This window comes from Haematobia irritans, chromosome 4 (assembly GCF_050003625.1).
Source record: "Haematobia irritans isolate KBUSLIRL chromosome 4, ASM5000362v1, whole genome shotgun sequence".
Lineage (NCBI taxonomy): Eukaryota > Metazoa > Arthropoda > Insecta > Diptera > Muscidae > Haematobia > Haematobia irritans.
In genome coordinates this window covers 10247440-10258600 of record NC_134400.1, presented here as the reverse complement: position 1 = coordinate 10258600, position 11161 = coordinate 10247440, and positions in this window count along the sequence as shown.

Here is an 11161-nt window from a genome sequence, read left to right as displayed (position 1 = left end):
TTGTTTTTTCCCCATCGTGTATTCCAAATACATTGTGATACCTCTGAATGAATTATCTTAAATGTTCTCCATCCTCTTTTACTGGGTTGCCTTTCTCTTCATTACGTTCTGGTTCGCATTTTATTGCAAACATTACCATTTTTGTCCCTGACAATTTTCTACCTTAAGCTTGACAATGATGCTGCTGCTATATCCCTTACCATTTTCAACACGTACAAATGCGTTTACTCAAACATAAATGGGTAATAACCATTTCATATACGAGTTTCTATCTTGAAATTGTCTCGTATTTTTTTTTCTTTCTTTTTATTTTTGCCCCTTTTTGGATTTGTGTGATACGTGCAAAAATCTAGGTTATGTCCAAAAAAGGCGTTAGAAACTTTCTTCAAGTTTTTGGCAGACGTGAGAATGTTTTCATCCTGAGCCCCATTATTACATAGAAGATTTCCGTATACAATTACTTGGAAACTTTTCAAATTTATCAAAATAATTTCCGTTAGAAACATAAAATGGGTTAAAATAAAATCTAAACTATGGGAAAAATGGCAAATAGTCTGAAAGGTGACTCGTGTAGTTTGTCCTTAAGGGCAATTTCGAATTAAACACATGCAACTGCTGGTATGATTAAAACTTTTTAACAAAAATATGGAATTTAACAAGTAAATATGGCTAATAGATTGACCAGGCAAAAGCTTTATTACCAAGACAAAAGGCAGAAATTGTTTCGTAATATTAATGAAATTTAATACTATTAAATAACATTTTCATTGTACTAATGATTTTTTTTTAATTTGAATTAATTTTGAATTAACATAATTTTGGAACAGACTGTTACGTTTCTAGCAAAGTGATGAAACCGGTGGACCGGTTTACCTTCATACACCGATTGTCGGTTTTCGTGAAAATCCTATGGTGGACCGGTAGAACCGGTGTTTTTAAGGCCGGCTATTAATAAATTACGGAATTAGTTTTTCGTTAATTTTTTAAGACAAATTTTTTGAAAAAAATTTCCTTTTAAAATTACGAATTTTTGTAAAAACCGATTGAACCGGTCATGCCGGTTGTTTGTTTCAAAAAACACCGTTCACCTGTTTTGGAAATAGCGCGTTTTTTCAAAACCAAGAAAAATCGATTTATAAAAATCACTTTAGTTTTTAGTTTAGAAGTTGGTTAATACACCGGCGAAAAAACTGTCGTATTTATTTACGACAGTGGGCTAATAAATTCCAATAAATTTGACCGACAGCCACGATTGCCACAGTTGGTAGAATTCTACCAAAAATGGTAGATTGTTTACTGCTTGGTAGATGGTACGCAAATTTTTCTATAGAAATAAATCTTTGACAAAATTTCCTATGGAAATGGTTGACAAAATTTTCCAAAAAAAAATAATTTTTTTACAAAATTTTCTATGTAAATAAAATTATGCCAAAATTTTCTATAGAAATAAAACTTCGACAAAATTTTCTATAGACATAAAAGTGTGAAAATATTTTCTATATATATAAAATTTTGACAACATGTTTCTATAGTAAAAAGTGTTGACACAATTTTCAATAGAAAAAAAAAATTAGGCAAAACATTTTTATAGAAATAAAATTTTGACAAAATTTTGTATAGAAATAAAATTGTGACAAAATTTTCTATAAAATTTTCTATAGAAATAAAATTTGACAATACTGAAAAAATTTTCTATAGAGATAAAATTTTGACAAAATGTTTCAATAGAAAACAAGTGTTGACACAATTTTCAATAGACATGAAATTTTGGCAAAATTTTTTATAGAAATAAAATTTGGCAGTACTTTCTATAGAAATACAATTTAGACAAAATTTTGTATAGAAATTTTAACAAAATTTTCTATAGAAATAAAATTTGACAATACTTTCTATAGAAATAAAATTTTCTATAGTAATATAATTTTGACAATATTTTCTATAGAAATAACACATTGACAAAATTTTCTATAGAAATAAAATTGTGACAAAATTGTCCACAGAAATAAAATTTTGGCAAAATTTTTTATAGAAATAAAATTTTGACCAAATTTTCTATAGAAATAAAATTTTGACAAAATTTTCAACAGAAATAAAATTTGACAAAATTTTCTACAGAAATAAAATTTTGACAAAATTTTCTATAGAAATTTGATTTTGACAAAATATTTTATAGAAATAAAATTTAGACAAAATTTTGTATAGAAATTTTAACAAAATTTTCTATAGAAATAAAATTTGACAATATTTTCTATAGAAATAAAATTTTCTATAGTAATAAAATTTTGACAATATTTTCTATAGAAATAACATTTTGACAAAATTTTCTATAGAAATAAAATTGTGACAAAATTTTCCACAGAAATAAAATTTTGGCAAAACTTTTTATAGAAATAAAATTTTGACCAAATTTTCTATAGAAATAAAATTTTGACAAAATTTTATATAGAAATAAAATTTGACAAAATTTTCTACAGAAATAAAATTTTGACAAAATTTTTCTATAGAAATTTGATTTTGACAAAATATTTTATAGAAATAAAATTTAGACAAAAATTTGTATAGAAATTTTAACAAAATTTTCGATAGAAATAAAATTTGACAATATTTTCTATAGAAATAAAATTTTCTATAGTAATAAAATTTTGACAATATTTTCTATAGAAATAACATTTTGACAAAATTTTCTATAGAAATAAAATTGTGACAAAATTTTCCACAGAAATAAAATTTTGGCAAAACTTTTTATAGAAATAAAATTTTGACCAAATTTTCTATAGAAATAAAATTTTGACAAAATTTTCAACAGAAATAAAATTTGACAAAATTTTCTACAGAAATAAAATTTTGACAAAATTTTCTATAGAAATTTGATTTTGACAAAATATTTTATAGAAATAAAATTTAGACAAAAATTTGTATAGAAATTTTAACAAAATTTTCGATAGAAATAAAATTTGACAATATTTTCTATAGAAATAAAATTTTCTATAGTAATAAAATTTTGACAATATTTTCTATAGAAATAATATTTTGACAAAATTTGCTATAGAAATAAAATTGTGACAAAATTTTCCACAGAAATAAAATTTTGGCAAAATTTTTTATAGAAATAAAATTTTGACCAAATTTTCTATAGAAATAAAATTTTGACAAAATTTTCAACAGAAATAAAATTTGACAAAATTTTCTACAGAAATAAAATTTTGACAAAATTTTCTAGAGAAATTTGATTTTGACAAAATATTTTGTAGAAATAAAATTGTGACAAAATTTTCTATGGAAATAAAATTTTGACAAAATTTTCTATAGACATAAATTTTTTACAAAATTTTTCTTTAAAAAAAAATTGACACAATTTTTCATAGAAATAAAATTTGGACAAAATTTTGAAAAAAAAAATTGATTTTGACAAAATATTTTATTGAAATAAAAATTTGACAAAACTTTCTACAGAAATAAAATTTTGACAAAATTTTCTATAGAAATAAAATTTTGACAAAATTTTCTATAGAAATAAAATGTTGACAAAATTTTATATAGAATTAAAATTTTGACAAAATTATCTATAAAAATAAAATTTTGACAAAATTTTCTGTAGAAATTATATTTTGACAAAATTTTCTATAGAAAAAAAATTTTGACAAAATTTTCTATAGAAATAAAATTTTGACAAAATTTTCTATAGAAATAAAATTTTGACAAAATTTTGTATAGAATTAAAATTTTGACAAAATTTTTTATAGAATTAAAATTTTGACAAAATTATCTATAAAAATAAAATTTTGACAAAATTTTCTGTAGAAATTATATTTTGACAAAATTTTCTATAGAAATAAAATTTTGACAAAATACTCGATAGACATAAATTTTTTACAAAATTTTTCTATAAAAGAAAATTTTGACAAAATTTTTCATAGAAATAAAATTTAGGCAAAATTTTGTATAGAAAAATCTGATTTTAACAACATATTTTATAGAAATAAAAATTTGACAAAATTCTCTATAGATATAAAATTTTAACATAATTTTCTATAGAAATAAAATTTTGACAACATTTTCTATAGAAATAAAATTTTGACAAAATTTTCTATAGAAATTAAATTTTAACAAAAAATTCTATTGAAATAAAATTTTAACAAAATTTTCTACAGAAATAAAATTGTGACAAAATTTTCTATGGAAATAAAATATTGACAATAGTTTCTATAGAATAAAATTTTGGTAGATTATTTCTGGCTCGAGTGGTAACCATGATTATTAACCGATATGGACCAACTTTTGTGTGATTGGAGATCGGCTATATATAACTATAGACCGATATGGACCAATTTTGGTATGGTCGTTAGCGGCCATATACTAACACCACGTTCCAAATTTGAACCGGATCGGATGAATTTTGCTCCGGAGGTCAAATCTGGAGATTGAGGCTCCGGAGGTCAAATCTGGAGAACGGTTTATATGGGGGCTATAAATAATTATGGACCGATATGGACCAATTTTTGCATGGTTGTTAGAGACCATATACCAAAGCCATGTACCAAATTTTAGCCGAATCGGATGAAATATGCTTTTCTTAGAGGCTCCGCAAGCCAAATCTGGGGATCGGTTTATATGGGGGCTATATATAATTATGGACCGATATGGACCAATTTTTGCATGGTGGTTATAGACCATATACCAACACCATGTACCAAATTTCAGCTGGATCGGATGAAGCATGCTTTTCTTAGAGGCTCTGCAAGCCAAATCTGATGGTCCGTTTATATGAGGGCTATACGTAAAAGTGGACCGATATGGCCCATTTGCAATACCATCCGACCTACATTAATAACAACTACATGTTTCAAGTCGATAGCTTGTTTCGTTCGGAAGTTAGCGTGATTTCAACAGACGGACGGAGATGCTTAGATCGACTCCGAATTTCACCACGACCCAGAATATATATACTTTATGGGGTCTTAGAGCAATATTTCGATGTGTTACAAACGGAATGACAAAGTTAATATACCCCCCATCCTATTGTGGAGGGTAAATTTCGTAGTTTAAAGGAAAAATTGGAGTTGAATATTTCAAAAATGTCATAAATTTTACAAGTTTTGAAAAATTCTAACATTTTTGCAATTAACATTAAATTGTATACTTCATATATGTATAGCTATTTCTTATTTTTTGTTAATTGAAGTAAATAATAATTTGTTAAAATAAAGACCACTTTCACATATTGGAGGAAATTTATAATGAATGAACCTAAACAAAATTAAATTGGCTTTAGTACGCCCTTTGTTTGAGTGTACTAGTTTACAAATTAAATTTTCTGGCATTTTATTTTCCTATGAGATTATTAAAATTTCGCAGAAAAGAGTCCATATCAAACAATAATATCCCACATAATTACCAGCCAACCACATAAATAGACGGCCTCTCATGACGATACCAAAACAAAAACCGCTCAGTTGGCAACATTGTTCGAAAAATATGAATACATATAAATTAGATCGAATGACACTAACACATATTAACAAAAGTATGAGTTGTATATACCTACTCTCTTTAAGCCAATTGCATAAATTTTGGCAAACTGAAAATGAGAGAGAGAGAAAAAATTTGCGAGAAAACTGAGAATGAGAGAGATTTTTTTTTGGCACTAACACTTATTAAGAATGAGGCAATAAATATCGAAAGTTGAGAAAAAATAGAAAAAAAGAGCGGAAGAGTTTTTTGTTGATGCAATTTTTGTGTGGGGGTTGTTTTTTTGCAGCGAAAAAGAATTTTTTGCTTTGCATGTAAAGGCTTTCAAAAAACTCCTAAGAAAGCAAAGTAAATAGCATGTATATAAATATCATGTAGTACAGTTAAATTACTAAAATAAAACACACATTTGTGTATTGAATTAAATTAGTATAATAAAACAAAAAATCAAACTTACTTGCAACAGTGGATTTCAAGCAAATGTGAATTCGCTTGATTTTAAATGACACACGAAGAACGAAAACCGAAGAAATATATTTAGCACAAAATTAACTATCAATGTGCAACAACTCAAATTATTGTACATTAATTGATCTATTGTCAAATGTTGCAAATAAATAAACACAGAAACTCACGATACCGAAAGCGATCACACGAGACCGACCGAACAGTGCAAGATTAAAAAGTAGACTGTTAGTTACGTTGTTGGAAAGCATTGCTCATGTAGAAAGAGAGGAAATGGAAACGAGTATAAATCTCTTTCTCCTTTATGTAGATGGAAACGGATTGACTCTCAGCTTTAGGTTTTATGGGTTTAGGTATTATGGGTTTTGTTGTCACTTTATATTTTAAAAGGAGAGCGAATGTAGAATTGGGCAATTTTCAGAGATTAATAAAGTTCTATTAGTTATTGGGATTTTCTACACTGAAAAACTAGATTACACATATTCAAAGTTTTTGTTTTTACTTAATTATTTGGGTATTGATTCGACTTGATAGAAAAAATCCATAAATAATTTCATAAAACAAAAATAGCTTTTACTTCGATAGAAAATTGATAAAATTAAGAAATTATTTTGAAAATTTGATAATTAAATCTTTGAGAATTTGAATTCAATAAAGAATTCCTAGCCAAGACTTACACTGCCAGAAAAAATGATTACCAAAATATTTCTATAAAATTAATAAATATTCAATTATAAATTAAATCGATTTAATAGATAATTTTTAAGCCAAAAAAAAATACACAGAAAAATATTTTTTTGTTGTTTGTCGTTCAATCACAAGACTAATTGATGCTATTAGGTTTTTATACCATCCACCATATATTAGCTTTGTCATTCCGTGTGTAACACATCGAAATATTGCTCTAAGATCCCATAAAGTATATATATTCTGGGTCGTGGTGAAATTCTGAGTCGATCTGAGCATGTCGGTCCGTCCGTCTGTTGAAATCACACTAACTTTTGAACGAAACAAGCTATCGACTTGAAACTTGGCACAAGTATTTGTTATTGATGTAGGTCGTATGGTATTGCAAATGGGCCATATCGGTCCACTTTTACGTATAGCCCCCATATAAACGGACCCCCAAATTTGGCTTGCGTAGCCTCAAAGAGAAGCATCCGATCCGGCTGAAATTTAAAACTCTAGTTAAAATTTACATATATGGACGTACGAACACGTAACAATGAGACTGAAAATATTAATTTTATAACAAATTTAAAACAAGTATAAACGGCCGTAAGTTCGGCCAGGCCGAATCTTATGTACCCTCCACCATGGATTGCGTAGAAATTTCTACGAAAGACTGTTATACACAATCGAATTACTTGGGTTGTGGTATCTTAAATCGTTTTCTAAATTGTGAGTTAGTCCACACGTGGTATATATTAGACTACAAATAAATAATAATGTAAGTCTACAAATAATTACGAATCGATATGGACTTTTGCACGGTACGTATGGGGGTCGCTTATATGGGGTCTCTATACAATTATGAACTTGATATGGACAAATTTTTGTTTGATTGGGGGTCGATTTATCTGAGGACTATATATAACTATAGACAAATATGGAACTAGTTAGGCATGGTTGTTAACGGCCATATACTAGCACAATGTACCAAATTTCAACTGACTCGGAGGAAATTTACTCCTGCAAGAGGCTCCAAAACTAAATCTGGGGATCGGTTTATATGGGGGCTATATATGATTATGGCCTTATATGGACCACTTTTGGCATGGTTGTTAAATATCATATACTACCACCACGTACCAAATTTCAACAAGATCGGATGAATTTTGTTCTCCAAAAAGCACCGGAGGCCAAATCTGGGGATCGGTTTATATGGGGGCTATATATAATAATGGACCGATTTCGACCAATTTTTGCATGGGTGTTTGAGGCCATATAATAACATCACGTACCAAATTTCAACTGCATCATATAAATTTTGGTCTTCCAAGAGGCTCCGAAGGTCAAATCTGGTGATCGGTTTATATGGGGGCTATATATAATTATGGACCGATATGGACCAATTTTTGCATGGTTGTTAGAGACCACATACTAACACCATGTACCAAATTTCAGCCGGATCGGATGAAAATTGTTTCTCTTAGAGGATCTGCAAGCCTAATCGGGGGATCGGCTTATATGGGGGCTATATAATTATGGACCGATGTGGACCAATTTTTGCATGGTTGTTAGAGACCATATACTAACATCATGTACCAAATTTCAGCCGGATCGGATGAAAATTGTTTCTCTTAGAGGCTCTACAAGCCAAATCGGGGATCGGTTTAAATGGGGGCTATATATAATTATGGACCGATGTGGACCAATTTTTGCATGGTTGTTAGAGACCATATACTAACATCATGTACCAAATGTCAGCCGGATCGGATGAAATTGGCTTCTCTTAGAGGCTCCGCAAGCCAAATCGGGGGATCGGTTTATATGGGGGCTATATATAGTTATGGACCGATGTGGACCAATTTTTGCATGGTTGGTAGAGACCATATACCAGCATCATGTACCAAATTTCAGCCGGATCGGATGAAATTTGCTGCTCTTCGAGGCTCCGCAAGCCAAATCGGGGGATCGGTTTATATGGGGGCTATATACAATTATGGACCGATATGGACCAGTTTTTGCATGGTTGTTAGAGACCATATGCTAACACCATGCACCAAATTTCAGCCGGATCGGATGAAATTTGCTGCTCTTCGAGGCTCCGCAAGCCAAATCGGGGGATCGGTTTATATGGGGGCTATATATAGTTATGGACCGATGTGGACCAATTTTTGCATGGTTGTTAGAGACCACATACCAGCATCATGTACCAAATTTCAGCCGGATCGGATGAAATTTGCTTCTCTTAGAGACCTCGCAAGCCAAAATTGGGGGTCCGTTTAAATGATGGCTATACGTAAAAGTGGACCGATATGGCCCATTGGCAATACAATCCGACCTACATCAATAACAACTACTTGTGCCAAGTTTCAAGTTGATAGCTTGTTTCGTTCAGAAGTTAGCGTGATTTCAACAGACGGACGGACGGACGGACATGCTCAGATCGACTCAGAATTTCACCACGACCCAGAATATATACTCTTTATGGGGTTTTAGAGCAATATTTCCATGTGTTACAAACGGAATGACAAAGTTAATATACCCCATCCTATGGTGGAGAGTATAACAAGATGAAGCCCAATAAGTAAAATCAGGAGATCGGTCTATATGGGAGCTATACCAAAACATGGACTGATACCGCCCATTTTCGACACACCAATTTGTGGTCTTCAAATACCTCTAGATTTTCAATTTCAGGCAAATCGGATAGAAAATACACTTTCTAGACGCCCAAGAAGCAAAACCGGGAAATCGGTCCATATGTGGGCTATAACAAAACATGGAGCGATAGGCACCATTTTCACTACACCTTTTGATGGTCCTAAAATACCTCTAGACTTCCAATTTCAGGCAAATTGGATGAAAAAACTACGGTTTTTATAAGCCCAAGATCCCAAATCGGGAGGTCCAGCCCATCTTCAAACTTCACCTGCCTGCAAACAAAAGACGAATCTGTACCAAATTTCAAGACGATAGCGCCATTATTGAAGGCTGTAGCGTGATTACAACAGACGGACATACTTATATCGTCTTAAAATTTCTCCCTGATCAAGAATATATATACTTTATATAGTCGGAAATCGATATTTCGATGTTACAAACGGAATGACAAACTTATTATACCCCCTCACCGTTCTATGGTGGTGGGTATAAAAACATTTTTAGCTCATATTGAATACATAACGTAATGATAGGAGCGATATTTAAAAACTGTATCCAGAGTTTTCGAAAATGGTCCTCGAAAAAATGTATTTATTTATTTATTTATTAATATATTTACGATCATAATGAATTATGAAAATAAACAGGTAATATAGGTGCTAACAACATAGGTTTTTGGTTTTTGACCTGTCCTCGAAAAAAATTGACACTCAGTTTGGTAAAAATTTTGCCAAGTGTGACCATACCCTAACACTCCAAAAGGCCTCAGGCGAAAAACTCAAACGCATTGAGATCCGGAGATTTTTGTGACCGTTATGCGTAGATATTAAGCAAGGAACCTTCTTCTTAAGGCATTCTTGGTTGACCCGCACTGCGTCCTGTTTGTCTGCCTAGGACCTTTCAGGCGGCCTATGCCATTACTATGAGAGTTTTGGCAGCCAATCGAAGGTGAACATTTTCAGCTGTCCATTTTGCAACCAAACCCGATCATTTGGTTTCTTCACAAAAAGTACTGCGGTGTGGCTTTTGATCAAATCTGGCTTTCACTTTTCAATTCAATTTGTAAAGTCATAATTTATCTTAAGTTCTTTCAACTTTACTAACTTTAATTAATCAAAAAACATTTTATTTTTTATTTTCAGGTAAGTTGCACACATCTGGATCACAGCAAGACTTTTAGTGAATTTTCGGTATGTTAAACAAATTCCTCTAAAAAATGTTCTCAACAATTTTTACTTTATGTGTACACCCTCAAAAAAAAATTCTCTAACATATACTACCAAACAAATTCTGTTTTAAGCATATGTATTTTCAGGATTAGTCCAAACAAAATATGGTTTGTATTGTTGAAACATACTATGTTTCCCTGGGGCATACACTGGTAGCGAAAAATTTAATGAAAATTTCTTTGCGTATATACGTATATTTTTAAGGCGCCCATTGGTTACCATTCCATTTTTTCAATCTTTTTTCGTTCGTGTAGCTATTTTTGGGTAAATATCAACATCAAGTACCGAAATTCTGGCGGATCAGGGCGGAAGAAAATGCTCCAGAACGCCCAAGAAATCAAAGTATAAATTGATGCTATATCCAATTATGAACCAATTGGGAATTGGTATGTATGTTTGCACACAGAGAAAGAATATGATCACCTCAAACATGTTTCAATATTTTTGTCTGAATTTTTTTTTCGCGAAATCAGAAAAATAATTTCCGACAAAATAATATAGTTTCGGGAAACAAGTTACATGTTCCCCGAGCAAAAGTAACATTATGCTCTTAAAACAAGTTTGGATGATCATGTTCCTCCATTGCGTGTAGTGAGGTACCATAAATGTACATATTGGACCGAGTGACAAATAAGCCTTCAGAATGCTCTAGAGCTCAAATCACGATC